Genomic DNA, 5,875 nt, shown 5'->3' with positions numbered 1-5,875 from the left:
ATCTCTCAGAACATGAACAAAGACTAGTGTCTTTTATTGATGAGAAAAATACAAAAAAACTAAAGGCTAAGAGCTGAAAAAACTAACCACCAAAAAATGAGGAAAAACTAACTTACTTGTAGCCACCAGATAACCAACTAACTAACTAATTACATTTGTTAACACCCCTCCTCAAGCTAGAATGTGTATATCCAACATTCCAAGCTTGAAAATACAACTGTTAAAGGGACCAAGAGCAAAAGCCTTGGTTATAATGTTTGTTATTTGATCTTTGGAGGAAAAGGATAACAAGTGAAGGAAGCCATTTTGGACTTGATCACGAACCGAGTGAGAATCAATTTTAATGTGTTTTGTCTTCTCATGGAAGGCAGGATTAACAATTATATGAAGTGCAAATTGGCTATCACAAAATATGTTGATAAGTTTAGAACGAGTGACACCAAAATCCTTGAGAAGGGAAGTGATTCATAGTGCTTCACAAGTGGCAAGAGCCATAACTTTATATTCTACCTTAGAGAAGGATTTGAAAATGGTTAATTATTTCTTAGATGTCCACGATATTATAGATGATCTAAGGAAGAAACAAAAATTAGTCACTAATTTTCTAGTGTTTGGACAAGCACCCTAATTTGAATCAATGAAGCAAGTAAGACTGAAATATGAGTTAGCAAGAAAGAGAAGTCCTTTTGCTAGATTACCCTTTATATACTTCAATATCCCAAGGGCTACTTGGAAATAAACAATGGTTGGGTCTCAAATTTGTCTAGTAAATAAATTTTCCCAACAACCTTCTATAACATGTAATATCATGATAAAGAGGTCCAAAGTTATACTAAATTTCAAAAGTGTGATCCATAGGAGTGAAGCATGGCTTTGAAGCTAAAAGTCCTGTGTCTTAGAGCATATCAATCCAAGGCATATTTTCTATGATACAAGAAGATCCCTTTGGCAAATCTGGAAACCTCAAATCCAAGGAAGAACTTGAGATTTCCAAGGTCTTTAATTCCAAATTTCGTGTTTAGAAAGAGCTTGATGTTATGAATTTCAAAGAGATAATTCCCTGTTAGAACTAGATCATCCATATAGGTTAGAATGACAGTGAAACCTACAGTGGTGTGCTTGGTGAATAATGAGTAATCAGACTTGGATTGTAAATATTCAGGGTCCATAAGAATCTGAATAAGTTTCAGAGTCTATTGCCTGCTAGCTTTCTTTAGGCTATATAAGTGTAATGTCTTATTTTTCCTTTTCTCAAATACATGATATTTTCATAAAAGAATTAAGAAAATAAAACAAATTCCTTCGAACATTATTGAAGTGAGAAAGAAATGTGAAAATAATACAAACTATAGTGTAAAAATTTCATTAATTCATAAGTACTTTAGAGAACAAAGATTCTAAAATTGCATCTGCAACAAAGAAAATAGTAGGTTTTACAATTATTTCAAAAGAATGCTATAGAACTGAAAATATCCATTACATAACTCAAAATAATTAAGTCCTATAGCAATTCTCATCCATCCATGCACTGTGAGCTTGGTACTACTCGTCTTGATTTCTTAAAAATGTTGTGTAAGGGTGAGTCTCTACCCTACCACTCATACATAACACATATTCATCATAAAATACATCTTATCACAATTAAAAAAAATATCATGGTATTACATATCACAGTGTCATATAAAGCAAGTTCTCATCTCAACATATAAATACATTATATTCCACAGATTCACAATTTCTTTTTCTTTTATTTGCGCTTACCGCACCCTGTGGTCACAGTTATCCGATGCCTCTATCCCGAGGTCTTACACATCCATGTAAATAGTCGCCGGATGGCCCAATGCAATACGGATACAACACATGCAATAGACAACCCCTTAGCAAAGGTAATGGTCAGGAGTCAAGTTAGGAAACAAGTATGCGGCCATATGGTGCATTTGTATACAATATTCCATGCAAAACCCCAAATGTCACTCACCACCCTACATTTCCCCCAAGATATCTCATATTGTCTCCATCTTCCACCCCCCAGTGTATCTCTATAACTATTTACATCATACCCATTTCCGTCTCATACTCTTTTTGAGTATATTCACATGTTTACATATGTCATTTCTCATGTTCACACATATTTTTCATTATATTTCCACATACCATTCATTATATACATCAAACCATGACATATTCACAATACACATCATTTTTTTACATAAACCACAATATATTCAAACATGAAGCATCCATCTCTTTGTATATTTCATATCACAAAATCATATCAACTATCCCCAATATACCTTATCATGCACTGTTTGAACATAATAACACATTTTCATCATATATTCATCATAAAATCACATAAACCAATTATTCTCACTTTTCATTGGTTATTTTTCATAAAACAAGGATTATTCCACATATAATCACATATATGGCAAGATCTATGAGAATACAAGAAATAAACATAACAAAATGATAAAGTAGAGCCCCATTATCTTAAGATAAGGATTTCTCAAAGATTTAACCGAAGATTTTGCTCTAAAATCAAAGTTGATCCTAAAAAACCATAAGATACCTATAAGAAATTTGAGATTAAGAGAAATGAACATTAAATCTAGATTCAAACTTAGAGAAACTTACTTTGAATCACTTAGAATGAACATACGATCCTAGATCTGAAGAGAAATCTAAATTTAGGAGGTTTAGGATGAGAGAAAATGGTAGTATATGACTTTGGGTCTCTCTAGAACCTTTGAGAAGTGTGAAGAATGAAGACTTCATGCAGGGCCCCTTGTTTATAGCCAATGTTCACGGGAGACAATCTAGGGTAACCCTAGTACTACATTAATTTGTTTAAATTTTGATGAGGATTTGCAACAAATCTTTTAAACACAACATAAGAAAGCATCGTTCATCAATCACCTTAAAATATAGTCGTGTTCACATCAAGTTAATGTAGATACCATTGGTGAACAACAACAAGAGACAATAATACTTTGATGGTTGTCAATTTTACCACTAGAAATCAATGTCAGTTGCTTGTGTATCCTTTTGCTACTAGACTAGATTTGTGTCTCTCAATAGAACCATTTGTCTTGTGCTCTACTTTGAAGATCCATTTGCATCCAATAAGTCTCTTCCCATCAAGAAGAGTAGTAAGAATCCAAGTCTAATTTTTAATCAAGGCCTATAATTCATCTTCGATAGCACTTTTCTAGCAATCATGTATGATGGCCTCTTGGTAAGATTAATGTTCATTAGTGAAAGTGAGGTTTAAAAAGTAATGTTTATGTGAAGATGATAAAGATTTATAAGAGAGTTAATGAAAAAAAGGACACCCAACAATATTTCAAGATGAAAATGCAGTTGAGGTAGCTAATGCGCAATGATAGTACCTTAGGTAATTAAGAGGTCTCCTCTCTCTTTGAGAATTTCTTAATAGTGGATTGGGATCTTATGTTTCCCTTTCTTGATTGTTATGATTTTTGATAAATTTCAGTTTCTATGGGAGGTTGTTGAGTATGGGGAGAAAGTTTCATGAAGAATGTTTGATGTGATGTTAGTGAAAGGAACTCATAAAAAAAAAAAAAAGTTATGTAATCAATGGGAATTAAATACATAACCATTAAGAACATTGTTTTGAAGTTTAGAAAAAGCATGCTCATAAAACCGAACATGTCTAGATAGAAAAACTGTATGAGTTTTCAAATCATACAATATATATTCTTTGATCTCAAATTTAAAACTTAAGAAAACACATCTTCTTACTTTACTATCTATTTTTTTTTTATGAGATAATTTTTTTTTTTATGAGATGTCAATGAAGTTACAAAATATAAACATCCAAAGACTTTTAGGTGTGATATGTTAGGTGATTCATTGTATAAGACTTAATATAATGATTGATTATAAAGTAACAGTGATGGTATTATGTTAATCTCCTTCACGATATTTCTTAATTGTAAGAATCAAATTGCATTAATACTTGACCTTTGTATTTGGGAATAGGTCAAAAATTCTCAAACTCTTTAGCTAAGTAAAATATGCAATAATTGATGAAACTTCATGTTTCAATGAATAAATTTATTCATGCAACTTTGAAATTCTGAAAACAGCTCCTTAATAGTACCTTTTTTATTTAAAAAAATAAGCTCTTACTAACTAGTAACCATTAACTAACTAATTAACTAATTACAATTAAATAATTAATTACATCTGTTCACATATAGAACAACCTTTAATTATATTACAGTGAAATCAGACTCAAATTGTGCAGAAGTTATGCAACAACTGCTTTCAACACATTTAAATTATATGTTTTTAATTTGTCACCAGATATTAAAAGATTTATCAAGTGATTTAATGATTTAATTTTTCGTGTTACCGTTGAAAAGCAAATACAGTAATAGATTATTTGCTAATTTTGGCCTAACCATGCATAAAAGCTAAATATGTCCGTATTCAGTGTTTTTATTATTTATTTATTTTTGTTTTAATTTATTTTATTCTTTTATCCAATGTACCAAAAAAATAAAAATAAAAGTGCAATACAAGATGATTAATAGATTATATGATAGAGAAATATAAAAGAAATAATATTATAAAAATATACTGTATAATGATAATAACTTCAGTTTTTTAATAGATGCTCAAAGATACACGACACAAAATTTAATAAATATTAAATTTTATTAAAAATTATAAATGTTAAATATGACACGATAACTATATTATATTATCAACCATCATTAAAAGACCTTCAATAATAAAAAATTAAATCATCACCCATAAATAAAATAATAATATAAATTTTTAAGAATGAATTATTTTATTTATTTTATCTTATCTAATATATATACATTGAAATATCAAAAGTTATTCTTAATATGTATGTTATTTATGCATATACACTCCACTAATAATGTTATATACAATAAACAATAAATTAATGAAACTTATATTTTTTTAGCATATTTAATATATACCCACTGTCGTGCACTTTTTAAAATTTTTTTATCATAAATTTAATATTACAATCACAATATAGAGACATGGGTAATATATGGGTGTTATTTATTATTTTATTTTACAAGAAAATTATTTTCATAAAAAATATATTTGTTCATAACTATAGAGTTAAATTTAAGGTGGAGATTAGCATGAGTTAGTAAGGTAAGTGATTCATGAATGAGTGATAATCTTAAACTATTAGATGTATTTTAAAATTTGTAAAATGTTCAAATCTTTTACCTACAACTTAATAATATAAGTTTATACATATTTATCATTTAATCATTTATAAAAAATTTTAAAACTTTTCTTTGAACTTTCAAAACCTTTTATTTTGTAGCTGTAAAATTTATTACTGTCTTTGTATTCAAAACTTTGTACATTGTATTTTTTTTTTCTTCACCTTTGTATTTCCTGGATTTTCTAAACTTATTTTAAGAAAGTATGCATTCAAATGCAATTTGAATACATAATGAAACAACTTTTGAATCGATAGAACGTTAAATATTATGCTAGATCTTTAGAATTCTCCACAAACCCTATTTATGAAGTTAATAATTTTTAAAATTAAAACTTTTACATTCACTCTTACGGTCTTAATTCATTATAAAATGAGGTTTTGTATTGATATATTAATCAATGCCCTTTTAGATCTTTTGCATGTTCTCCCTGTGTAAGGGTTGTTTTTGCATTGCATAAATTCTACAACATTCGCTTAAGTCAAGTTTTTTTGCTTAAATGAAAATTATCAAAAAACAAAACTCACTACAAGTAATTCGCTTAAGCCTTGAAATTAAGCAGAATAACGACTTAAACGATTAATATTAGCTTAAGCGAATGTGTGTTAGATTTATATATGTCTTTGATT

This window comes from Abrus precatorius, unplaced genomic scaffold (genome assembly GCF_003935025.1).
Source record: "Abrus precatorius isolate BTA unplaced genomic scaffold, Abrus_2018 Scaffold9, whole genome shotgun sequence".
In the NCBI taxonomy this organism is placed as follows: domain Eukaryota; kingdom Viridiplantae; phylum Streptophyta; class Magnoliopsida; order Fabales; family Fabaceae; genus Abrus; species Abrus precatorius.
This window is presented reverse-complemented; position numbering follows the sequence as displayed.